Source organism: Melanerpes formicivorus, unplaced genomic scaffold (assembly GCF_026170545.1).
Source record: "Melanerpes formicivorus ecotype bairdi unplaced genomic scaffold, bMelFor1.0.p_v2 SCAF_57, whole genome shotgun sequence".
Classification (NCBI taxonomy): domain Eukaryota; kingdom Metazoa; phylum Chordata; class Aves; order Piciformes; family Picidae; genus Melanerpes; species Melanerpes formicivorus.
The window spans coordinates 1,520,272-1,546,561 of NW_027142409.1; the positions used below are offsets into that span (position 1 = coordinate 1,520,272).

Sequence of the window (26,290 nt, forward strand, 5' to 3'; positions counted from 1 at the left end):
GTGGTTGCGGCACTTCTGCGACCGCGCCCGTCCCGTCCCTGGCCTCGGCCCCCGCCGTAGTCCCGGCCTCGGCTTTGGCCCCGGCCCCAGCACCCGCCGCAGTCCCGGCCCCAGCGGTCCCGCCAGTCTCGGCTGCCCCCGCGACCCCAGCGGTCCCACCAGTCTCGGCTGCCCTCGCGGTCCCAGCGGTCCCGACCAACGCGACCTGGACTGACGCACCACCGATACCATCACCGACTGTGGCGGCGGCGGCGGTGGCGATTTCCGCCCCAGCAGCCCTGACGGCCATCCCCGCCCCGGTAGCAGTCACCGCATCAGCAACTTTGGCAGCCCCAGCAGCCCTGGCGGCGCTCCTTCCTGGAACGGCTCCTCCAGCAGCGGCCCCCCAGCGCCTTTGGCCGTTGTACCCTTCTCGCCTCGTTCATCTCAGTCGTTATCGGGGGATGACACCATCACGACCGAAAACCAGCTCGTATTACGACGGGCCGATAATGTATGGGATGGGGAGGTGGGAGGATTGGGAATCGACCCAATATTGGGTCAGTGGAGAGCTATTGTGCAAAATGCAGCTACAGAGGGATTGATTGTAGATTTTCCTGTATGTGCATATCCAGTAGCACTGCAAGGTCAAGACAGAGTATGGCAATCTCTGGATTGGAAATTACTAAAAGAAGCTAGGCAGGCTATAACTACTTATGGTCTGAAGTCAGGCTATACCTCTGCCATAATCGATCAGTTGTTCTCAACACATTTGCTAACGCCCTTCGATACACGTATGTTGGCAAATACCTTATTAACACCACATCAGCGCTTACAATTTCTCGATAAGTGGCAAACTGCCTGCACTGCCGCGGAAGCCACACCCCGGCAGCCAACAGACTCCTTACACGGTGTCACTCTTAATCAACTCATTGGGACAGGAGACTTCATTAGAACAGATCGGCAAATACGACTCCCTGATCAGGTCCTGCAGTTAAGCCAGGATCTAGCGATCAGAGCTTGGTGGAAAATCCAGGACGATAAGTCCGGCTCTACATTTTTCTCCATTCGGCAGGGCCCCACAGAGTCGTTCGGTTCCTTCATAGATAAGTTGCACACAGCAGTAAACTCTAATCCAGACTTGAGTGCCGACATGAAGGCTAAAATGATGGACATTCTGGCATTTGATAATGCTAACGACAAAACTAAGCAGGCTCTAAGCACTGTACCGAGAGGTGCTTCTACCGCACAGTTGCTGGATGCAGCAGAACGAATGATGCACCAGCACACGGCTACCTATTTGGCCACAGCCGTACAGGCAGTCGCAAAATCAGCACCAAAACCACTCAAAAAAGGCAAATACCACGTTGGTAAATGACATAATCCTGGGAAATTTTGGCAGCCTAAATCTAGTTACTCGACTGCTGTGCAGCCTCGAAGGTTCTGTGCTCATTGCCAAAGTCCTACTCGTTCTACCCAAGATTGTCACAGGCAGGGAAACTTCTCTCGCAGTGCGAATGCACCCCGCGCGACGACACCAAATCAGGGTGCTTGGACCACCACCCTGCGGCCACCTCCGGCAGCGGCGGAGTGGACCTGGCAACAGCAGTAGACGTTACCCTTGAGTCCACAGATGTTGCTGTCGTCGAGTCAGATCAACATGGTCCTTTGGGTCATGGACTTTGTGCTCTGTTAATTGGTAGATTGTCTACCTCTAGACAGGGTATCTTTATAGTTCCTGGCCTAATAGATTCTGACTATGAGGGTGTTATAAAAATCATGCTTTACACTATTGCCCCTCCTGTTAGTATTCCTGCTGGAACAAAAATTGCTCAACTAATTCCATTTGAATCTCGAGTGCCTGTAGCTTCAGACAGGGTTCGAGGACAAGGAGGCTTTGGTTCCACTGGCATGCCTAATATCTTATGGGCTTTAGATATCCAAAAGGGTAAACCTGAAGAGGTTGTAACCATCAGACACCCTTATGGGCAAACTGTACAGCTTTCCATGCTTGTGGATACTGGAGCTGATGTTACCATCATACCTCGTCATAGGTGGAATACTCAGTGGCCATTACTCATGGCAAATTCTGAAGTTATGGGTGTAGGAGGTGTGCAAACAACTTGGGTCAGCAAAGAGCCTCTGCAACTTACTTTTCAGGATGGCAAGTCAATCACTTTAAGACCATATGTGCTAACCCTACCAGTCGCTTTATTGGGCAGAGATGCCTTAAGTCAGCTGGGAGCATGACTTGTTACTGATCCTTTTTTGTAGCGGCCACTGGTCAGCAGCCAACCCTCAAATTAAAATGGAAAACAGATGAACCAGTATGGGTGGAGCAGTGGCCGCTCAGACAAGATAGGCTGCAAATTGTCAAGACCCTAGTGCAGGAACAATTGCAATTAGGGCACATAATTCCATCCACTAGTCCATGGAACACCCCAATTTTTACCATTCCAAAAAAATCTGGTAAATGGCATTTACTACATGATCTGAGAGCAATCAATTCGATCATGGAGGAGATGGGTGCCCTACAACCTGGCCTCCCTACTCCTACCATGATCCCCCAAAATTGGGATTTGATCATCATTGATCTAAAGGATTGCTTCTTCACAATTTATTTACATCCGGAGGATTCAGAAAGGTTTGCATTCACTGTTCCATCAGTTAATAAGGCAGAGCCCGCCCAACAATATCAATGGGTAACCTTGCCTCAAGGCATGAAGAATTCTCCCACCCTGTGCCAAATGTATGTGGCCTGGGCCTTGTCCCCATTTAGACAGATCCATCATGACCTTCTCGTTTACCACTACATGGATGACATCCCAATTGCAGGAAAAGAGTTAGATCCTAAGACAATATTGTCTGAGCTTCAACCCATGTTGGAAGCTAGAGGCTTGAAGATAGCACCTGAAAAAATTCAGCAATCAGCCACCTGGAAATATCTGGGGTGGATAATTAATCAAGCCACCATTCGGCCGCAAAAAGTTACACTAACTACTAAAATCTCTAGTCTAGCAGATGTTTAGAAACTGCTAGGCGACATTCAGTGGCTGCAACCTGTCTGTGGTATAACCAATGATGACATAGCACCTTTAATGCCTCTTTTAGGATCTTCAGTGCATGCAAATGACAGCAGACACCTTGATGAGTGTCAGCAAAATGCACTGCAAAAAATACTTGATAAAGTGCTTCATGCTTCTACTTGTCGTATCCTAGAAGACGAGGCATTATCCCTCTTAATAATTAACCGTAGCAATGGACAAAAACATATGGCAGGAGTTATTTGTCAACCCTGCAAGGAATCATTGAACATCATCGAACATCATCGAATGGATATTTTTGTCATATACACCAGACAAAACCGTACTTTCTCAAGATGAAATTTTTGCTCGGTTGGTTATTAAGGGCAGGCGTCGTATTATTGACATCAGTGGAAATGATCCTGATTCAATCTTCCTGCCAGTAGCTCAAGAATACCTTTGTTGGTTGTTGGAAACATCCACTCCCTTTCAAATGGCAATTTCTGATTATTTGGGTCGCATTAGTGTACACCCACCCGCTAGTAAGTTATTACCCTTTTTGCAGAACCAAGAAATTTCTTGCAAACTGCTAATATCTGCAAGACCTGTAGATGGTGATACAGTATTCACAGACGCGGGCCGGAAGTCTCATCGTGCCGCAATCACCAGGAATACATCAGGTCAATGGCATTCACGGCTTATACAAGGCCAGCCAGGAGATTCTCTCCAAACCTTAGAGTTAGCAGCTGTTGTTCAGGTATTTCATGACTGGAAATCACAACCAGTCAACATTGTTTCTGATTCTCTTTATGTGGTAGGGATTGTTACTAGGCTAGAAGGTGGTATGGTGAAATCCTTAAAAAACGAACGCCTGTATCACCTGTTAATACAACTCCTATCACTGTTGAATCATCGTGCGCACTCATATTTCATCATGCATATCCGTAGTCACCAGCAATGTGGTGGCTTAGCCATTGGGAATAATAGAGCGGATATGCTGGTGGCTCCGGCCTGGGCTGGTCCACCCATGAACATTTTTCAACAGGCAGCGTTATCTCATGGATTTTTTCATCAGTCCGCTAAGATGCTAGTGCGTCAATTTGGCATTCCTCATTCTGATGTGCAAGGCATTGTTCAATCTTGTTCGTCTTGCCAACAGGCCACCTGTGTTATGGGCCTTGGAGTGAATCCAAGAGGACTACAAGCCCTCGAATTATGGCAAATGGATGTCACTCATCTTTCAGAATTTGGTCGTCTACGCTTTGTGCATGTGGCTATAGATACCTTTTCTCATGCCATGTGGGCCACAGCACAGTCTGGGGAATCTGCTAAACATGTTATTAAGCATATGCATGCAGCTATTGCAGCCTTGGGGGTACCACAAACCCTTAAGACTGACAATGGTCCTGGCTACACCTCTCACCGCTTCAATCGTTTTTGTGCGAATTGGGGCATCCAGAGAATCGCAGGCATCCCACACTCCCCTACTGGACAGGCCATTGTTGAGCATGTTCATGGAGTGTTGAAATCGCTGTTGCAGAAACAGAAAGGTGGAGAGGAACTTGACAGCCCTCATGAACGCTTAGCAAAAGCAGTATATGTTATGAATTTCTTACGGCTCACACAAAACTGACAAGAGCCCCCCATAGTGATTCATAACAATTCCCTTCATTCAGGCCGTAAACCTTTATCATCAAAGGTTCTGGTTCGATACCGCAATCCAGCGACAGGAACCTGGGTAGGTCCAGTGGAACTCTTAACAATGGGCCGTGGTTATGCTTGTGTTCTGACAGATGCTGGTAGCCAGTGGATCCCCAGCAGGTGGATTCGACCATGGAAGGAGGAATTGCCAGAAGCAGCTCATACCTCTGCCACTTGAGTGCAATTATAGTATTAGCTGGTTCAAATTCATTTTTCCTTTTTATGTTTGTGTGGATTGATGTTTGGCTAATTTAGGCTGATTCATTAGACATTAGGATAATGACCTTAGGTCTTCCAAAGATTTTCCTTTGGTTTATGGTTTTCTTTTCCCTTATAGTCCTTTTCTGCGCGCCATGGCATTTTGGGAGATCTCCATAGAATATAGGACATAGATGAATATTGTGTTAAATGATTTTTTCATGTTAAGGATTTTGTTTTTAGTTAGCCTACCATTCCTTTTATTGTCCTTTTAGGTATTGAAGTTTTAAGGATTTTTGGTAGTAGCATAAGTTAAGAGGTTAATATAGGGATATCATAGAATATAAGTGTTCCTTTGTGTTCATAGTAATTAAAAAATAAGGATTACTAAGTATTATTTAAAAAACAACAAAGAAAAAGAGTTATTAATAGACATGTAAGGATTAGTAATATAAGAAATGTAGTTAACCATAAGGATTATTAGCAAACATAGATAAGATTGTTAAGATAATAAGATTGTTAAGATACGTATGATTAAGTAAAATATAACATAGATAAGGATTGTTAGAATAAGTATGACTAAGTAGAATACAAAAACAAACAAAAAAATTGAAAAAATAAAAGACAAATTAACAAAAATAAAGAAAAAAATAACAAAAAAAATAGATAAAGATAAGTTAACAAAACATGTATATAGTAGAGTTGACAGTAAAATGTATAGTGAAGTTTAGAAATGAACAAATATATGATAAAAAATACAAACAAAACAACAATGACAAAATGAATAATGAGTAACAAATAATATAGAAAATCTAATGAAGAAACATGATACAAATAAGCAGTTACAAAAATTGAAATAACAAGCAATTAAATAATACCAACGGATATAACTAAGTAACAACAAGATTATAATGAAACAAAAATACATGCAGCAAAACAACAAATATGCAACAGACAAACACAAAACCTTAACAGAGCCAATAACAAAATCAACTGCAAACTAAGTCCGAACATGAGAAATTATTAAAAAATAAAAAAAAAAAAAAAAAGGGAAAGGAGAGAATATCCCATAGCAAAAAAAAGATTTTGATGGTAACCCTAGAAATGTTCTAACCCTAGAAATGCTGTAACCCTAGAAACATCAATTCTCTCACCACAAGATAGCACAACCATCATGAAAATGACAAGCAATGACAAGCAGCAAACCTACCTAGCACTGACCTCAACAACTCCTACAATAATCCAAGATGTCAGCAGGAAGCATCTAGCTTAGAATTGAGTGTAACACCTAAGAGATTCATATCATCAGGATGAGTAGAAAGGCATCATTGTGGTTAGTTTAGCTTAAAATAATGAGTACTCAGAATGTCATCTACGACCCACTGATGGAGCCTTTTTCACTCTCACTGCTTGCCTGCAAAGCAGTTTTTCCCCTATCTGTGAAGAAGAAGTCTGGCCAACTTCATCTTCGTGGATTGAGGAGAGTCTTGCTAACCCTAAACAGCTTGTGACTCTCAAGCATCTTGGAAAAGTAAAGATGTGACTTGCCCATAAAGTAGATTGCAGAGGATCGTGCTGAGGATTAACATGCTGTATTTGTGAACCGCTTATGCCTTGATCTTTGTACACAATGTGCTCAGACCTGACTGGGTCTTTACTGCTGATGTTTCTTTTGTTTTCATTGCTTTTGTGCCTTATAGCTGACAATGCTGTTAATGCTGTTTCCTTTAATGTATGAAATGATTGACTTATGCTGTATGGGATGGGAATAGTTCCCGTGACCAGATTGCTCACAAAAACAAAAAGGGGGATTTGTGGTAATGGTTGTGACAGGCAGTGTGAGCAATCCGGCAGTGTAGGCCTAGAGCCTGACATGGTGGTAGGCCGTGCCCAGCATGAGTGCGGAAGTGGCTAGCAGTATAGCAGAACAGTGCTGTGCCCGCACTGTGTAACCAAAGCAGGGCACTGGTAGCCATAAACATAGAGAGTTATCTTTCAATGACAGGACACACACGTATATCAACAATCCCGCGTGTTAACCAATAATCCACAGTAGTACAGTGTGTGGTCACTCGTGAGGGGCCAATGAAGCCATGCCAGCAATGCCCCCCGAGCTTATATAAATTGTAAAGTTTTTCTTAATGCGCACTTCTTCTGCGCACTTCTTACTAGCCTGTCAGCTCTACTGTCTGCTTTGCACTATGCTTGCTTTATAACGGAACAACGATAAAGCAATAAAGGAACAATACTAGATCATATTGATCAGCCGTATTGACTCCAATCTCCGTCGTCCCCAGAACGCAAGACTGAACATTGCCACTCATCTCTCCCTCTAAGACAAAAGGCTGAATGTCATTAGGGGGTTGGGAACATGCAAGCGTAGGACACAACCTAGAAACAACTGCTGGCTTCTGTGCCAACCTACCTCCTCCTACAGCCAACCTGACTCTGTGTGACTTTGACAAGTCCAGGTCTGGATGCCTGACTGCTCCTTCCCTGCCAATCTGTTGCTCAAAGCCATAGACCACTTAATCTGCAGCCAGAAAAGGCCCAAAGTCCTTTAATAATCTCCTTACCAACTAAACCCAGCAGCAGCAAACCTCTGGCACCAGAGATCGTTGAGCTTGACCCCAGCAACAACTACATACAAAGCTTTGAAAAACTTGTGGCAGCAGGCCACCAAAAGGTCATCTCTCATCAGCTCCATCCCTTCCTAAGTATTGTCAGAACACAGCTCTATCTGTGTTTAAACACAATAGATACAAAGTTTCCACCTACCCACGTGTCTTTATTCCTCTAGCAAGACACAAATTGAATGAGGAGAAGCTACAAAGGGAAATCCTTTGAAACAATAAATAGCAAAGGTAGAGAATGGAGACAGGACCCACCAGGAGACAGAAGAGCTCCTGCCTGGGGAATACCCACCTCTAGGCTCTGTGCAGTTTGCCAGGAAAAACTTAGAGCTGAGGGAAGATATGCTGTCACTGAAAGATTTAGGGAGGCAAAGGAAAAACGACAGAAGGGAGGGAACTGCACGTGGAGGAGAGGCTTCTGTGAGGGCTGCAGAGAGCTGATGAGGACAGGAAAGGAAAGCACAGGAAAAGGTGGGTTCTCCCAAACTAGTGAATAAGTATTACCTCAGAAGTTAATTGTGGTTGAAGAACTGTATGAACTGAAAGAGCTGCTTTAACTCACAAAGTAGTCAAGCTGCTTTTGCAAACTTGTTGCAGAGGAGCAGGTTCTGGATCATTTTAATCAGCTGCAGTCTTGGGTTTATTAAACTGAATACAAGTACTGAATTAATTGAACTACAAAGTGAGAGGAGGGAGAGAGAGATGCTAAAGCTCTTGGCTTCAATGTGTGTGGTAGTTTTAGCCTGTGCCTTGAAAATTTTCCACAGACCTTGAACAGAAAGTAGTAGAATGTAAATAAATCATTATTGGATGAAAAAAGGAAAATAATGATAAAGTCTAAATAATCCCATTGGACAGATATCTGACATAAAAGCTACTTTTGTACACTTCTCTCTTTTCAACTCCTTCACTCTAGCAGATACTAGCTTCTGGCTTCTGCTGGCTTTGCTGACCTTGCCTGAATTGCTTTGTTGTGCCTAAGTATTAACAAACAGATCTCTCTGCTTTTCTCCTTTCTTCTCACGTCCCATGTACAAGGGGAGGGAAGGGAGCGGGAAGGAGGAAGCTGTATATTTTGTACATATGCATTGCATTTCATTTCTACATTGTAGTTTTGCTTGTAAATACAGCTTCATTTGCTTTCTAATTGAGCTGGTCTGGCAGTTTTATGTTGGGGGGAATTTTCAACCCACCACAATGTGCAAACAATAAAACTGCATAGTTCATCTACAGAGGGAGAAGACAAAGCCCAATTCTGTTACTGTGATGTGTTTTTAAAATTGTTTTGATTCAGAGCTATAAATGCCTAACTGCACCCTGTTAAGATCAAGTAAAAAAATATCAAACTGGTTGTTTTCTAGGGAATCCTTAGGGCAGACTCAGAGCAAACACAGCAGCAGGCAGGAAAACTAACACCTGTGGGCAGAAGAGCTCAGGGCCATAGTATTTTTTATTTTTTTGTAATTCTTTCATACCCTGGGCCTGAGCATGGGAGCTCAGTTCAATAATTCTGCTATTAGGACAGTCTGTGGTACTCTTCTGCCATGGGACGACCTGCATTCTCCTAAATCATCTTAATCACAGCTCAGGAGGCAGCACAAGCCATTTCCAGTGGGCATTCTGGATGTGACAAACCCAAATTGCAGGAAAGGAGAATATAATGGTATAGACCTGGCTACAAGCTGCCCAGTCAGCCTCAGTCAGCACGCCCTGACACAGCTGACCTGACTACTGCTTCACACAGCCATCTTCACTCCATCCAAATCTCTCAAATCACTGGAAAATGACACCTTCTTCTATTGCAGAATTTTCAGCAAGAATAACTCAGCTGCAACTGAATATCTTCTCCATCTTACTGCTGTATTCCATGCTTTTCCTTTCAGAGGATTAACCTCCAGGATCTCGTGTTCTTGCTTCTGTCATTTCTGAAGGCATTGCAGTTGGAGAAACCTCTCCAATTATGACTAGCCACAGGGTACTCTTTTACAATTTATGAGGAAAATCCTTAAAAAGGCAGACCTGTTAAAAGATACTGCACCTCTAAAACTCCAGATACACTGTCAAAGAACCATGGTATCCTACTAAGCACTTAGAAAAATTGTACCTGTAAATGTTGAGATTGATGGATTTAGAGTAGAGTGGTAAAGAGCAGTACCACACTCACTTTAATGAGAGCAAGAGACAAAGATTAAGTCAATATACCTAATATTGCCTCTACGATGTGGAATGAAATACATAACTGATTTCTCATTTATGAAAGAATGAAAACATTTCAACAAAGGGATATCTAATGCTCATGGCTTATCAGAAAACAACAACAAAACCAACCAATCAAAAAAATGCTATCTTCAAAAAATTAGTTACGCTATTGTGGTGGGATGGAAGGTAAGGCCGAGAAGCCTCCTCCCTTCCCCCTTTGTAAAGTAAAAGGGAAAAAAAAATTGAAGGGAAAGGAAAAAAAAACTCGCAAGCTGAATTAGCAAAGCAGTGGAGCTATATTTACAAAGCGATGTAGGGTTTGCAGGGGATTATTTACAAATTTACAATATCTACAATATATACAAAGATATACAACAGAGTAACACAGAAATGAGAGTGCCCCCCTCGGCAGAGAGGGGTCCCCCACCTCCGCTCTCCCCTCTCTTCCCCCCCTTTCCCCAGAACGGGATAGAAAGAGAAAGAGAGGAAAAAAAAAGTTAGAAAGAGTTTGTGTTAATTGGAAGGGAGTTAGTATACAGGCCTGTTATCTGGTTTTCAAGGCCGAGGCCTTGGCAGAAAGCCCAGCACAGAAAGCTGCTGCACGGAGAAGAGGCGGAAGCAAGACTGACTGAGAAGTGCTGGAAATGTCCAGTATAGTCCCAGCTCAGAAGTGCTTCCTCCCACTCATCCAATGAAATTAGTTTAGACTATTCCTTCCGTTTACCAACTTCCGTCCACCATATTCCCTTTCTTAAGGGGGCAACGTCAACCGGCCACAGCTATGACAGCCTTGTGACTTACAAGTCACTGTATACTTACAATGCCAAGAAAAAAGAAATAGAACTAGAAATGTGCCACTGCTACAAAAGTGGGTACACTATATTAATTCCTTGCTGCACAGTTAATGCCAAAGGATCATCTAACTCCACATTATGAGGAGACTGGAGCACAAGCCCTATGAGGAGAGGCTGAGGGAGCTGGGGTTGCTTAACTTGAAGAGGAAGCTCAGGGGAGACATTATTGCTCTTTACAACTACCTGAAGGGAGGTTGTAGCTGGGTGGGGGTTGGTCTTTTCTCCCAGGCAACCAGCACCAGAACAAGAGGACACAGTCTCAAGCTGTGCCAGGGGAGGTTTAGACTGGATGTTAGGAAGAAATTCTTCATAGAAAGAGTGATTTGCCATTGGAATGGGCTGCCCAGGGAGGTGGTGGAATCGCCGTCACTGGAGGTGTTTAGGAAGAGACTGGATGGGGTGCTAGGTGCCATGGTTTAGTTGATTAGATGGTGTTGGATGATAGGTTGGACTTGATGATCTCAAAGGTCTCTTCCGTTTCAGCGGTAAGCTCCATTGGGAACACACCGAGACCAGGAGCCTCGGAAAAGCACTAACTGCTCCCTTTTCAACCTGCGGGACCCGCGCGGAATCTCGACACTCGGCTAGGATTGGCTCTTGCCATTTCTCCACGTGCTCGGGATCACTTGGGCTTCCTGAGTGCCTCAGCACTTTAAAAAGCCGGTGGCAGCTCGCGGGCGGTTCTGTTTCAGCGGTAAGCTCCATTGGGAACACACCGAGACCAGGAGCCTCGGAAAAGCACTAACTGCTCCCTTTTCAACCTGCGGGACCTGCGCGGAATCTTGACACTCGGATAGGATTGGCTCTTGCCGCTTCTCCACGTGCTCGGGATCGCTTGGGCTCCCTTGCATGCTGCGTCAGTTTAAAAAGCCTGCAGCAGCTCGCAGCAGCTTCCGTCTCAGCGTCACCACACTTTTTCTAAAACTTTCTTCAGTAGGTCCCGTGGGCAGGGCTAGCCATGGTGGTAACTCACCTCAATAACTCCTTTAAAAAGTCAGTCTCAACTCAGACTGAGGGGGAATATAAGCAGGTAGGTAGGTGTCATAAGCAAGAGGTAGGTGCCCAGGCATCTGGCTGCAGACAGTGCTGGAGCCTGGCACTTGAGATGCAGGGTAGTGGAGACAACTCTTGCATAACATGTGAGCAGATAGACTATCTGCTTAGCCTGGTGGCCGGACTGAAGGACGAGGTTGCTAGACTTAGAGATGTAAAGGATTGAAGAAGGGTGACAAACCTGAGTAACCAGGCTCTGCAGGCCCCCCCAGCAGAGGCTGGTTATCCAAAAAGAAGAGGGGAATGGACACAGGTTCCTCTCACAAGATGCAAGGTTAAACCTCCTTGCCTCCCCTCACCTTCCCTACTGCCCTTGGAAAACAAGTACGGGGCATTGGAGGTCGAGGGTGAGGTGATTCTGATGCCGGAGGACACAGCATCTGGGGTTTTCCCTGTGGCAAAACAGCTTAAGGCAAAACAACCTACGGCAAAACAGCCTAAGGTTAAACAGCCTAAGGTTAAACAGCCTTCCCCCGGCATCAGGACTTGCTCCCTTAAAAAAAAAGAGCAGGGTAATTGTTATTGGCGATTCCCTCTTGAGGGGAACAGAGGGCCCTATATGTCGGCCAGACCCTACTCACAGGGAGGTTTGTTGCCTCCTGGGAGCTAGGGTTGGAGATATTACCAGAAGGCTGCCTGGTTTGGTACAGCCCTCTCAATACTATCCCTTAATAGTTATGCAGTTAGGGAATGATGATGTTGCAACCAGAACTCCCAGGGCTATCAAGAATGACTTTAGGGCCTTGGGGGATCTCGTTGAGGGGTCAGGTGCACAAATAATTTTTTCGTCTATACCCTTAGTTGCAGAAAGGAATACCATAAGGAACAGGTCAGCAGCTGTAGTCAACAAGTGGCTTAGAGGCTGGTGCAGTCAAAAGAATTTTGGGTTTTTCGATCTTGAAAAACTTTCTGCTGCACCAGGTCAGCTGGCAAAAGATGGAGTACATCTGTCCCAGAGGAGGGGTAAGATCAGAGTGTACAAGAATGGCCTATCCCTCAAAGGGAAAAAGATTCTAGGAAGGGAATTGGCTTTAAACTAGTTTTGAAGGGGGAAGGGGTTGAAACCAGTCCCCCCAGGCAGGAGTCTGGGGCTGATAAGCTAGAGTCAGAGATGAAACCAGCAGCCCGGCTGAAGTGCATGTACACTAATGCACGAAGCATGGGCAACAAACAAGAGGAGCTGGAAGCCTTGATGCAGCAGGAAAGTTATGATGCAGTTGCCATCACAGAGACATGGTGGGACGACTCACATGACTGGAGCGCTGCAATTGATGGCTACAGGCTCTTCAGGAGAGGCAGGCAAGGAAGAAGGGGTGGAGGGGTGGCCCTGTACATCAGGAAGGCACTAGATGCTATTGAGCCGGAGATCAGGGACCATCAGGTTGAGTGCCTGTGGGTGAGAATTAGAGGGAAGGCCAACAGGGCTGGCATCCTGGTTGGAGTCTGTTATAGATCACCCAACCAGGAGGAAGATGTTGATGAGTCATTCTAAAGGCAGCTTAAGGCTGTCTCAAGATCGCCTGACCTTGTTCTCATGGGCGACTATAACCAGCCTGATATCTGCAGGGATCTTAACATAGCAGAGAGGAGGCAATCTAGGAGGTTCTTAGAATGCATGGAGGACAGCGTCTTATCCCAGGTGCTGCGAGAGCCTACCAGGGGCAAGGCTATGCTTGACCTCCTCTTCACCAACAGGGAAGGGCTGGTGGGTGATGTGGTGGTTGGAGGGTGCTTAGGGGCCAGTGACCACGAGATAATTGAATTTTCAGTATTTGGTCAAGCTAAGAGGGGTAGCAAGAAGACCTGGACTTCCGGAGGGCGGACTTCAGGCTACTCAAGGAACTAATTCAGAGGGTTCCTTGGGATAAAGCCCTTAAAAACAAAGGGGTCCAGGAGAGCTGGGCCTACTTCAAGGAAGAACTGTTGAAGGCTCAGGGACAGGCTGTGCCAATGTGCCGGAAGATGAGCCGCCTGGGCACACAGCCAGCCTGGATAGGTAATGAACTTTTAATGGAACTAAGGGAAAAAAAGAGGGTGTATCACCTTTGAAAGAAGGTGAGGCAACCCATGAAAAGTTTAAGGATGTTGCTAGGTCTTGTAGGAAGAAAATTAGGGTGGCAAAAGCACATTTGGAGCTTAGACTGGCCTCTGCTGTGAAGGACAACAAAAAGTCCTTCTATAAATACATTAATAGCAAGAGGAAGGGCAAGAACAGCCTCCACTCCTTGGTGGACAAGGAGGGGAACGTTGTAACAAAGGATGAGGAAAAGGCAGAGGTACCTAACACCTTCTTTGCCTCAATTTTTACTAGCAGGACAGAATGTCTTCCAGACAGCTGGCCTGCAGAGCTGGCAGAAGGAGCCAGGGAGCAGCATAGTTTTCCACTGTTCCAGAATGGGGTAGTTGGTGATCTGCTCAGCCACTTGGATCCCCACAAGTCCATGGGACCAGATGGGATCCATCCTAGGGTGCTGAGAGAGCTGGCAGATGAGCTGGCCAAGCCGCTATCCATCATTTTCCAGCAGTCCTGGCTCACTGGAGATGTCCCAGAAGACTGGAAGCTGGCCAACGTTGTGCCCATCCACAAGAAGGGCCGGTTGGATGAGCGAGGGAATTATAGGCCCGTCAGCCTGACCTCAGTGCCAGGCAAGATTATGGAACAGGTCATCTTGAGTGCAATCACATAGCACTTACAGGATGGCCAAGGGATCAGGCCCAGCCAGCATGGATTTAGGAAGGGCAGGTCCTGCCTGACCAACCTGATCTCCTTCTATGATCAGGTGACCTGCCTGGTGGATGTGGGGAGGCCTGTGGATGTAGTCTACCTGGACTTCAGCAAGGCCTTTGACACTGTCCCCCACAGCAGACTCCTGGCCAAGCTGTCAGCCCATGGCTTGGACGGGAGCACACTGCACTGGGTTAGGAATTGGCTGGATGGCCGAGCCCAGAGAGTGGTGGTGAATGGTGCCACATCCAGCTGGCGGCCAGTCAGTAGTGGAGTCCCCCGGGGATCAGTGCTGGGCCCTGTGCTCTTTAACATCTTTATTGATGATCTGGATGAGGGAGGGGCATTGAGTCCATCATCAGTAAATTTGTTGAGACACCAAGCTGGGGGCAGGAGTTGATCTGCTGGAGGGTAGAGAGGCTCTGCAGAGTGACCTCGACAGGCTGGACAGATGGGCAGAGTCCAACGGCATGAGATTTAACACATCCAAGTGCCGGGTTCTGCACATTGGCCACGACAACCCCATGCAGTGCTACAGGCTGGGGTCAGAGTGGCTGGAGAGCGGCCAGGCATAGAGGGACCTGGGGGTGCTGGTTGATGGTAGGCTGAAAATGAGCCTGCAGTGTGCCCAGGCAGCCAGGAGGGCCAATGGCATCCTGGCCTGCATCAAGAACAGTGTGGCCAACAGGAGCAGGGAGGTCACTCTGCCCCTGTACTCTGCACTGGTTAGGCCACACCTCGAGTACTGTGTCCAGTTCTGGGCCCCTCAGTTTAGGAAGGATGTTGACTTGCTGGAGCGTGTCCAGAGAAGGGCAACAAAGTTGGTGAGGGGTTTGGAACACAAGCCCTATGAGGAGAGGCTGAGGGAGCTGGGATTGCTTAGCCTGGAGAAGAGGACACTCAGGGGTGACCTTATTGCTGTCTACAACTACTTGAAGGGAGGTTGTTGACAGGCAGAGGTTGGTCTCTTCTCCCAGGCAGCCAGCACCAGAACAAGAGGACACAGTCTCCGGCTGCACCAGGGGAGGTTTAGGCTGGATGTTAGGAAGAAGTTCTATACAGAAAGAGTGATTACCCATTGGAATGGGCTGCCCGGGGAGGTGGTGGAGCTGCCATCACTGGAGGTGTTCAGGAGGAGACTTGGCAGGGTGCTCGGTTGCATAGTTTAGTTGGTTGGGTGGTGTTGGATGATAGGTTGGACACGATGATCTTGAAGGTCTCTTCCAACCTGGTTTATTCTATTCTATTCTATTCCAACCTGTTTTATTCTATTCTATTCTATTAGAAGTGCTTTTCTTACAGGACATACATATTCTGTACAAAGCTGAAACGTTTTCTACAAATGTCAAGGAAAATTTGCAGAGTAACTGGTCATAATACACTGGAATAACAGTACTACTAACTATCAAGAAAGAGAGTAGAAATACAGCATTCTACAACATGTTTCAAAATTAATTCCAACACTGCATCTCAGAAATGAAGCCTAATTTTAAATACCTTTAATTCTAGGAAGAACCAGGCATGATAGTGTTAAAGGATGGAAACTTCATCAGAAATACATATTATGTTTCTTGAAATGTCCCTTATTTGGACAAGAAAAATACAACCATCTTTCTGCTGTTAAGAATCAGAGACAAGGTCCAAGATCACCCTGCCAACAAAGCAAGCAAGTTTTTGGGGATGAGAATCATATAGCAAAGAAACACAAAGTTTGTAGACCATCATTTATATCCACAGAAACTGAAAAGCAGAACTGGCAAGTTGAGTTGCCCACCAGACATGAAAGAACAACTCAGACATAGCCTTGAATGTGAGGAAAAGAATCAGCACAACTGAGATACTTCCTCCAGGGAAAAGGAAAAAGACCATTAGAAGCTTCCACCTGGATGATCACCAGCAGTACCGAACCATAAATATAGATATAGTTTACCAATTTAGCCCTAAAGCAAATATATTTAACTGGATATCTGGTTGTTCAGTAGCACAGCAGCAGTGCTGGGCCAAATCCAAGTCACAGCCTTTTGGCCCAGGAGGAAAAGTTACCAAATGAAGTGTGCTGACAACATATGGAGGCCTGTGCTACTGGAGCAGTTTCATCCCCATCGAGAAGGAAAAAAACATGCCAAACACACGATTTAATGTAGATCAGAGCTCTGCTGCTCAAAGCACCCTGGACACTGATACCTTTTGGAATAGACTGGCTTGTTTTGGTGCTGACTTTACATCTTTTCAAAGTTTTTTTCACAGGGGAAAGGATTGTGGCTTATAGTTTTTTAACCTGTAAGTCATTTGGGAGTCATTTACTACTTAACTCTTTTATCCATTCTGCATTACCTCCTTTGTTATTTATTTCCATTCCAAAGTAACTTCAAACACCTATGAAGGTAAAAAGCAGCAGGGCCTGCAAGAATGCTCTTTAAAGCACGTAACACCCAACATTTTGATGGGCATAGCAGACATCCTAAAATGGTCACCCAAGATATACTCATCTGCTGAGAACAAAGCTCCTGCCTTTGGCCTCTTACCTAGACACCTGTTACTAGCAAGCATAAAGCTGGGATAGAAAGCTTATGTCCAATTTGAGCTTCATTAATGTGAATTGAAAATATCTTCCATAGAAGAAGGGTGAGTTACAGGAGTACAGAGAAAATGTAACATTACCTTCAGGATTCTCATTTCCACTTTTCAATTTCTGCCTCAACACTGTACATGTGAGATTTACAAAAATAATACGTATATAGTCAACAAGACCAAGTACAGGGTCCTGCATCTGGGTCGAGGCAATCCCAGGCACAAATACAGGCTGGGCAGTGACTGGCTGGAAAGCAGCCCTGAGGAGAGAGACTTGGGGGTGCTGGTGGACAAAAAGCTCAACATGAGCTCTCAATGTGCACTTGCAGCCCGCAAAGCCAATCAGATCCTGGGCTGCATCAGGAGAAGTGTGGCCAGCAGGTCAAGGGAGGTGATCCTCCCCCTCTACTCAGCTCTGGTGAGACCCCCTCCACTCTGGAGCCCCTATTACAAGAGGGATATGGATGTGCTGGAACGTGTCCAGAGAAGGGCCACGAGGATGATAAGAGGGCTGGAGCACCTCTCCTATGAGGACAGACTGAAGGAGTTGGGGCTGTTCAGTCTGCAGAAGAGAAGGCTCCGAGGTGACCTACTTGTGGGTTTCCGGTATCTGTGGCCTTCCAGTATCTGAAGGGGGCCTACAGGAAGGCTGGCGAAGGACTTCTCAGTATCTCAGGTAGTGATAGGACTAGGGGGAATGGAATGAAGCTGGAGGTGGGGAGATTCAGGCTGGAGGTGAGGAGGAAGTTCTTTACGGTGAGAGTGGTGAAGCCCTGGAATGGGTTGTCCAGGGAGGTGGTTGAGGCCCCGTCCCTGGAGGTGTTTAAGACCAGGCTGGATGAGTGCTGATCTAGTGTGGGGTGTCCCTTCCCATGGCACGGGGGTTGGAACTATATGATCCTTGTGGTCCCTTCCAACCCTGACTGATACTATGATATATAAGATCTTTTTTTTTCTTAATATAGATAAACAGCCAATGATTTGTGAACATCATGATTGAAATGGTTCTTTTGGTCTTTATGCTACTGTAACTTTACCTCTTTGCAGACACAAGCGTGTTCAAAAGCAGTTCTATACTGTAGGCTCCAGACCAGCACATCCAATGGATTGTGGTGGCTTTATGTCATGTGGTACAGTGTTCAGTAAAGAGCCTGCTGTAGCGGAGACTGTTGTCAAGGCATTCACTATGTCCCTCTGTCACTTGGATTTTCTGAGGAATGCACTAAGGAGGTACTACAAAGTGTGTTCCCTCTATTGAGGCACATCCTTGGTGAACTGCAGTGGCCTCTGCACTGTGAAATGCAGTAGAGGTAGTCAAAAGTTGTAAAATGTTGAGATGAGGGCATAGTGACATAGAACAGCCCTATTTGTTCAGAAACTAGGCTAACAACTAAGTAACAAAGGCACTACCAGCCATACCTGATTATACCAAGTCGGTCTAAATCTTCTTCCTCCTCTTCCTCTTCTTTTTTTTCCCCTTTTCTGGCATTTTTGACTGATGAAAGTTGTGAGATTAAGTCAGATGACTTCTCCTCTTTGAAAAAATCAATTGCCTCATTTTCTTCATCGTTCTCCCTGTCATCAGGAATGTTTTTACCCTTGAAGTCAGTGGCACTAGCAGATTTTGTTCCTGCAAAATACAATAAACCAGAATAACCAGAATAAACCAAACCAGGTTGGAAGAGACCTTCAAGATCATTGCATCCAACCCATCAACCAATCCAACCCACCTAAACAACCAACCCATGGCACCAAGCATCCCTGCTCCTGCTGGCCACACTGTTCCTGATGCAGGCCAGGATGCCATTGGCCCTCCTGGCTGCCTGGGCACACTGCAGGCTCATGTTCAGCCTACCATCAACTAGCACCCCCAGGTCCCTCTCTACCTGGCCGCTCTCCAGCCACTCTGACCCCAGCCTGTAGCACTGCATGGGGTTGTTGTGGCCAATGTGCAGAACCCGGCACTTGGATGCGTTAAATCTCATGCCGTTGGACTCCGCCCATCTGTCCAGCCTGTCGAGGTCACTCTGCAGAGCCTCTCTACCCTCCAGCAGATCAACTCTTGCCCCCAGCTTGGTGTCGTCAACAAATTTACTGATGACGGACTCAATGCCCTCATCCAGATCATCAATAAAGATGTTAAAGAGCACAGGGCCCAGCACTGATCCTTGGGGCACACCACTAGTGACTGGTCACTGGCTGGATGTGGCACCATTCACCGCCACTCTCTGGGCTCGGCCCTCCAGACAGTTCCTAACCCAGTGCAGTGTGCTCCCGTCCAAGCCATGGGCTGACAGCTTGGCCAGGAGTATGCTATGGGGGTGTCACCGGCTGAGGCTGTCCCCTTAAGAAAGGGAATATGGTGGACGGAGGTTGGTAAATGAAAAGAACGATCTAAACTAATTTCATTGGTAGAGTGGGAGGAAGCACCTTCTGAACTGGGAGTGCAGGAGGGTATCCTGGGCATTCCGGCACTTTATCTTCAGTCTTGCTTCTGCTCCTCCGCAGGGCAGCAGCTCTCTGTGCTGGGCTTTCGGCCAAGGCTTTGGCCTTGAAAGCTGATAAGGCCTGTATTAACTGCTTTCCAATTAACACAACTGCTTATAACTTTTTTTCTCTTTCTCTCTCTTTCTAACCCGCTCTGGGGAAAAAGGGGAGAGCGGAGGTGGGGAACCCCCTCAGCAGAGGGGGGACTCTCCTTTCTGTGCTACTCTGTTGTATATCTTTGTATATATTGTAACTATTGTAAATTTGTATATATTCCCCTGCATATCCTACATTGCTTTGTAAATATACAGCTCCACTGCTTTGCTAATTCAGCTGTGAGGTTTTTTTTCCCCTTTCCTTTCAATTTTCCTTCCCTTTACTCTACTGGGGGGAGGGAGAAGGCTTTTTGGCCTTACCCTTCCAACCCTACCACAGGGGGATGGTGTCAAAGGCATTGCTGAGGTCCAGGTAGACCACATCCACAGGCTTCCCCACATCCACCAGGCGGGTCACGTGATCATAGAAGGAGATCAGGTTCGTCAGGCAGGACCTACCGTTCCTAAATCCATGCTGGCTAGGCCTGATCCCTTGGCCATCCTGAAAGTGCTGTGTGGTTGCACTCAAGATGACCTGTTCCATAATCTTGCCTGGCACTGAGGTCAAGCTGACAGGCCTATAATTCACTGGCTCATCCAACTGGCCCTTATTGTGGATGGGCACAACGTTGGCCAGCTTCCAGTCCTCTGGGACATCTCCAGTGAGCCAGGACTGCTGGAAAATCATGGAGAGTGACTTGGCCAGCTCATCTGCCAGCTCTCTCAGCACCCTAGGATGGATCCCATCTGGTCCCATGGACTTGTGGGGATCCAAGCTGCTGAGGAGAGTTCCAACCACCTCCTCATGGAACACAGGGAAACTGTGCAGCTCCCTGGCTCCTTCTGCCAGCTCTGCAGGCCAGCTGTCAGGAAGACGTTCTGTCCTGCTAGTAAAAATTGAGGCAAAGAAGGTGTTAAGTATCTCTGCCTTTTCCTCATCCTTTGATACAACATTTCCCTCCATGTCAACCATGGAGAGGAGGTTGTCCTTGCCCTTCCTCTTGCTATTAATATATTTATAGAAGGACTTTTTGTTGTCCTTCACAGTAGAGGCCAGACTAAGCTCCAAATGTGCTTTTGCCACCCTAATTTTCTTCCTACAAGACCTAGCAACATCCTTAAACTTTTCATGGGTTGCCTCACCTTTCTTCCAAAGGTAATACACCCTCTTTTTTCCCCTTAGTTCTATTAAAGCTCATTAACCTTCCAGGCTGGCCGTCTGCCCCGGTGGCTCATCTTCAGGCACATTGGCACAGCCTGTCCCTGCGCCTTCAACAATTCTTCCTTGAAACAGATCCAGCCCACCTGGACCCCTTTATTTTTAAGGGCTTTATCCCAAGGAACCCTCTGAATTAGTTCCTTGAGTAACCTGAAGTCTGCCCTCCGGAAGTCCAGAGTCGAGGTCTTCTTGCTACCCCTCTTAGCTTGACCAAATAATGAGAATTCAATTATCTCGTGGTCACTGGCCCCTAAACACCCTCCGACCACCACACCACCCACCAGCCCTTCCCTATTGGTGAAGAGGAGGTCAAGCATAGCCTTGCCCCTGGTAGGCTCTCGCAGCACCTGGGATAAGAAGCTGTCCTCCATGCATTCTAAGAACCTCCTAGACTGTCTCCTCTCTGCTGTGTTGAGATCCCAGCAGATGTCAGGCAGGTTGAAGTCGCCCATGAGAACAAGGTCCGGAGATCTTGAGACAGCCCTAAGCTGCCTATAGAATGCTTCGTCAACATCTTCCTCCTGATTGGGTGGTCTATACCAGACTCCAACCAGGGTGTCTGCCCTGCCGGTTTTCCCTCTAATTCTTACCCACAAGCACTCAACCCGATCGTCCCTAATCTCCTTCTCAATGGCATCTAGTGCCTTCCTGATGTACAGGGCCACCCCTCCACCCCTTCTTCCTTGCCTGTCTCTCCTGAAGAGCTTGTAGCCGTCAATTGCAGCGCTCTAGTCGTGTGAGTCGTCCCACCACGTCTCTGTGATGGCAACTACGTCATAACTTTCCTGCTGCATCAAGGCTTCCAGCTCCTCTTGTTTGTTACCCATGCTTCGTGCATTAGTGTACATGCACTTCAGCTGGGCTGCTGGTTTCACCTCCGACTCTAGCTTGTCGCCCCCAGACTCTTGTCTGAGGGGACTAATTTCAGCCCCTTCCCCCTTTGAAACTAGTTTAAAGCCCTGTCGATGAGACCTGCCAATTCCCTTCCCAGGATCTTTTTACCTTTGGGGGACAGGCCGTTCTCATATACAGTGATCTTTCCCCTTCTCTGGGACAGATGTACTCCGTCTGTTGCCAGCTGGCCTGGTGCAGTAGAAAGTTTCCCAATATCAAAAAATCCAAAACTCTTTTGACTACACCAGCCTCTAAGCCACTTGTTAACTATAGCTGCTGACCTGTTCCTTATGGTATTCCCTCCTGCAGTTAAGGGTATTGATGAAAAAATTATTTGTGCCCCTGACCCCTCAACCAGGTCTCCCAGGGCCCTGAAGTCATCTTTGATAGCCCTGGGAGTTCTGGTTGCAACATCATCATTCCCTAACTGCATAACTAGTAAAGGGTAGTAGTCAGAGGGCTGCACCAGTCTAGGCAGCCTACTGGTAACATCATTAACTTGGGCTCCTGGCAGACAACAGAGTTCCCTATGAGATGGGTCAGGCCGACATATAGGGCCCTCCATTCCCCTCAGAAGGGAATCACCAATAACAATTACCCTCCTCTTTTTTTTGAGGGAACAGGCCCTGATGCCAGGGGAAATCTGTTTAACCTTAGGCTGATTTGCCTTAGGCTGTTTAACCTTAGGCTGCTTAGCCTTAGGGAGAACCCCAGATGGTGTGTCCTCCGGCATCAGGACCACCTCACCCTCAATCTCCAGTGCTCCATATCTGTTTTCCAAGAGCAGCGGGGAAGGTGAGGGGAGGCAATGAGGTTTAACTTTGTGTCTTTTGAAAGGAACCTGCGTCCATTCCCCTCTGCTTTTTGAATAACCAGCCTCTGCTGGGGGAGCCTGCAGAGCCTGCTTACTCTGATTCAACTCTTTCCTCCTCTGGTTCATCTCTTTCCTCCTTTGGTCCATCTCTTTCCTCCTTTGGTCCATCTCCTTCCTCCTCTGGTTCATCTCTTTCCTACATTCCCTTACATTTCTAAGGCTAGCAACCTTATCCTTCCGTCTGGCCACCATATTAAGCAGATAGTCAACCTGCTCACACCTTATACAAGAGTTGCCCCCACAACCCTGCTTCTCAAGAGCCAGGCTCCAGCATTCTCTACAGCCAGATACCTGGACAGCTACGTGCTTCTGTTCTACCTCAGTCTGGGTCGACACTGATTTTTTTAGGGAGATTTTGCTGCGAGTTACAACCATGGCTGTCCCTGGCCACAGCACCTACTGCCAATTAAAAAAAAAAAAAAGTGGGGCGGCATGTGAGAGTACAAGAGAATACGGGCTGCCCGACGAAGAGAGCCCGCGTGAGCCGCAGCAGAGCCTTTTAAATTCAGCCGCTCCCGCCGCTAGGATCACGAGTCTGACCACGTGAAAGGACGGCTGCTTCTTCCTCGCGGCAAAACTTGGCAGTGATGGCGATTCCCGCAGCCAGAAAAGGAGAGCAGCGGCTGGTCCCCGGCGGTTGCTGGTCTTGGTGCTGTCCCGAGCAAGCTGCCCGATGAAGAGAGCCTGCGCGAGCCGCAGCTGAGCCTTTTAAACATCTTCCTCCTGGTTGGGTGGTCTATAACAGACTCCAATAACACATGCAAAACTGAGTACACAGGATAAAAACTGTTTTACTTAATACCTTGCACCTGTTCTTATTGGGTTTGCTTGGGGAATGAAGGACAGGATCAGCTTTTGTGAAACTATTTCAACATTCTCGACTGTCCCCAATATCATTACGTGTCATTATGGGCCTGATCTGTTTACCGATTTAAGGTAGTTAGGTAAGGAAATACAGAGGAAATTAACACCTCAGCACATGGCTGATCTACCTATTTATGCTCCTTCTATAATGAATAGAAACAACAGAATCTCCAGTAGTGATTCATCCCATCCAAATAAGCTTGTTTGAGGCAGAGTTTCCCTCTGAAGTGCCTATTTCTCTCCACTAACTTGAGGGTGTAAATGCACTGCTTAGATATAGACAGCTAACTTTCACACAGCTAGTGGAGAGAAGTCCACTTTCATAGAATCATAGAATTGCTAGGGTTGGAAGGGACCTCAAAGATCATCTAGTTGCAACCCCCCTGCCATGGGCAGGGACACCTCGCGCTACATCAGGTTGCTCACAGCCACATCCAGCCTGGCCTTAAAAACCTCCAGGGACAGGGCTTCTACCACCTCCCTGGGCAACCTGTTCCAGTGTCTCACCACACTCATGATGAAGAATTTCTTCCTAACATTCAATCAGAATCTACCCATGTCTATTTTTGTTCCATTCCCCCGAGTCCTGACACCCTAAAAAGTCTCTCACCAGCTTTCTTGTAGGCCCCCTTCAGATACTGTAATACCACAATTAGGTCTCCATGGAGCCTTCTCTTCTCCGGACTGAATTGTCCCAACTCTTTCAGTCTGTCCTCATAGGAGAGGTGCTGCAGCCCTCTGATCATCCTCGTGGCCTAGTTTTCTTTTTACCATTAATATACCTATAAAAAATTTTACTGTTCCCATTGATCTCCATGACTAGATTTAATTCCAACTGAGCTTTAGCTTTTCTAATCAGGTCTCTTTCTGCTCAGACAGCTTCCTTATATGCCCCCCATTCCAGCTGTCCTTTCTTCCACTCCTTGTACAGTTTCTTTTTGTGTGACAGCATGTCCTGGAGCTCCTTGCTCATCCAGGCAGGTCTCCTGGCATAGGTAAGCAGGTTTCAAAGCACTTTCCATTACTAATTTAATTCATTAAGGCTAAAATTAGAGCATTGGATGAAGAAATTTTCTCAACAGGTCTTCAATTTACACTCAGAAATGAAGCCTGAAGTTTTGACTCTCTGCAGTATGCAAGGCCCATCCAACTAAGCAGCAAACTGAAACATCTGCTTTGACCATCATCTCACCATACTTGTTACATGCAAAGCCCTTGAGAATGAAGAGAGAACTATTCCTTGCTGTGGAGTCTCTGGACATTCTGGAAAGCAATTTAAAGTGTTTTTAACTAGCTAAAAAACAGGCTAGTGAAAACCATGATGGATAAAACTCATGGTTTCATCCTTCTGGCTGTTAAAATTACATGTCATAGGAGACTAATCTCATCCAGCTTTTCACACTTGCATCTGCCACCTCATTCAGGGCAGACTTCATTGACTAAATGCAGGTGTCTACACTGAGCAAGTGGTCTTATGCTTCCCTTTTAGGGATGTAATGGGTTGGGGCAAACCCCCTCCCCACCACGCGCAGAAATAACGACTCAAACAAACAGATTGCAAAAGTGATGGAAAGCTTAAATAGAGAACAGTGAGTGCGTGCAGAAAGCTAGAAACACAGTGACAAGAGAGACCCCCAAAACAGACCCAGAAAGATCCCATCCCCACCTGAGGGTGCACCCAAACCCCCCCCTTGCTAGGCTAGTCTCAGCTGGCCAGATCTGAGACTGCCCATCCCCCCCGTGGCCCATGGCCAGGGGATCTCTCCCCCAGTTACCGGGTGTTGGAGAGGAAAGGAAAGAGGAAGTGCCAGACCTCGCCGTAAAATTTATAGTGGTGCAAGGGATTATGGTAGAAATACATAATTTCCTATGTCCACCCACTGGGCTGGACTTCTGGACACAGGAAACACCCCCGTAGCAGAGGGCACCCAGCCCAAACTATGACAAGGGAAAAGAGTGTTGGTCAGGGTAGCCAGTGAATGTTAGGATGGTGATTATCTTATTTCCACAGTAATTTGTGGTTTACCTTGTTGATTCTCCCTAAACACCACTGAGTATGTCTCCAGTATCTACATGAAAAGTGTACACTACTAGCTTGAGGATCTGCAGTGCATGTGCTGACATCCATCAGTTCACCAGGGTGAGACTTCTATTATTCTCAGGCAGATTTCAATGAACAGGTCACATCATTTGAACCCAATTTGTCTACAGTCCAGATGAGCACCATGGATAGGCTAATCAGCATGCAGAGGTTAATCAACATGAACTCTGAATTCCCTGTGAAAGGGGTCTGCTTTCAAGACAACACTGCTAAACAAACACCAACCAACCAACCAAACACAACACCAAAACACCATACATAAAAACCCTCCCAAACAACCCACTACAAAACCTTATTAGCAAAAAGATTTTGTCAAATATCACACAACTTTGCCCCCTTTGACTTTAGGAAGCTGCCTCACAGCTCACAGAACTTATAATGTGGCCACACTTGACACTTTTGTAAAATTGTCTGTTCACCCATGGTGACTTACTTGCACCATGCAGTTTCATATTCTTACAACTAACAATACACTGGGAACGCTGCACAGCACCTCGCTGGAGTATTCCCTGCTCATCAGCTCTTAGCTGAATTAAAAGCAGAGAGCCCATCTGTTCCATTCATGCAGTGACTCCCTGTTATGCCCAAGGAAGATAAGAAAGGAACTACATGAATCACTGTAAGAGGCAGCAAGAGCTGGACATGAGGCAAAGGAAAATTTAAAAAAATAAACCAAACCAAAAAAAACCAAAACCCAAAACAAAAAAACAACCAAAACCAAACCACCACCACCAAACCAAACACAACCAAACCAAAAATTAAAAAAATAAAGGGGCCAGAGAGTGAGTTTAATCAAGAATCTAGTCTTTTATCTAAATCT

The 26,290-nt window shown here is 46.5% G+C and overlaps 1 long non-coding RNA gene across 1 annotated transcript in view; it reads right to left on the bottom strand.

Moving 5' to 3' along the window:
- Nucleotides 1–18,359: 18,359 nt before the first annotated feature.
- Nucleotides 18,360–26,290, bottom strand: part of LOC137452686 (uncharacterized) — a 74,518-nt gene continuing 66,587 nt past the window's right edge. The window contains exon 3 of the long non-coding RNA XR_010990140.1: nt 18,360–18,566. This is a non-coding gene — a long non-coding RNA (uncharacterized lncRNA). The remainder of the gene's footprint in view (nt 18,567–26,290) is intronic.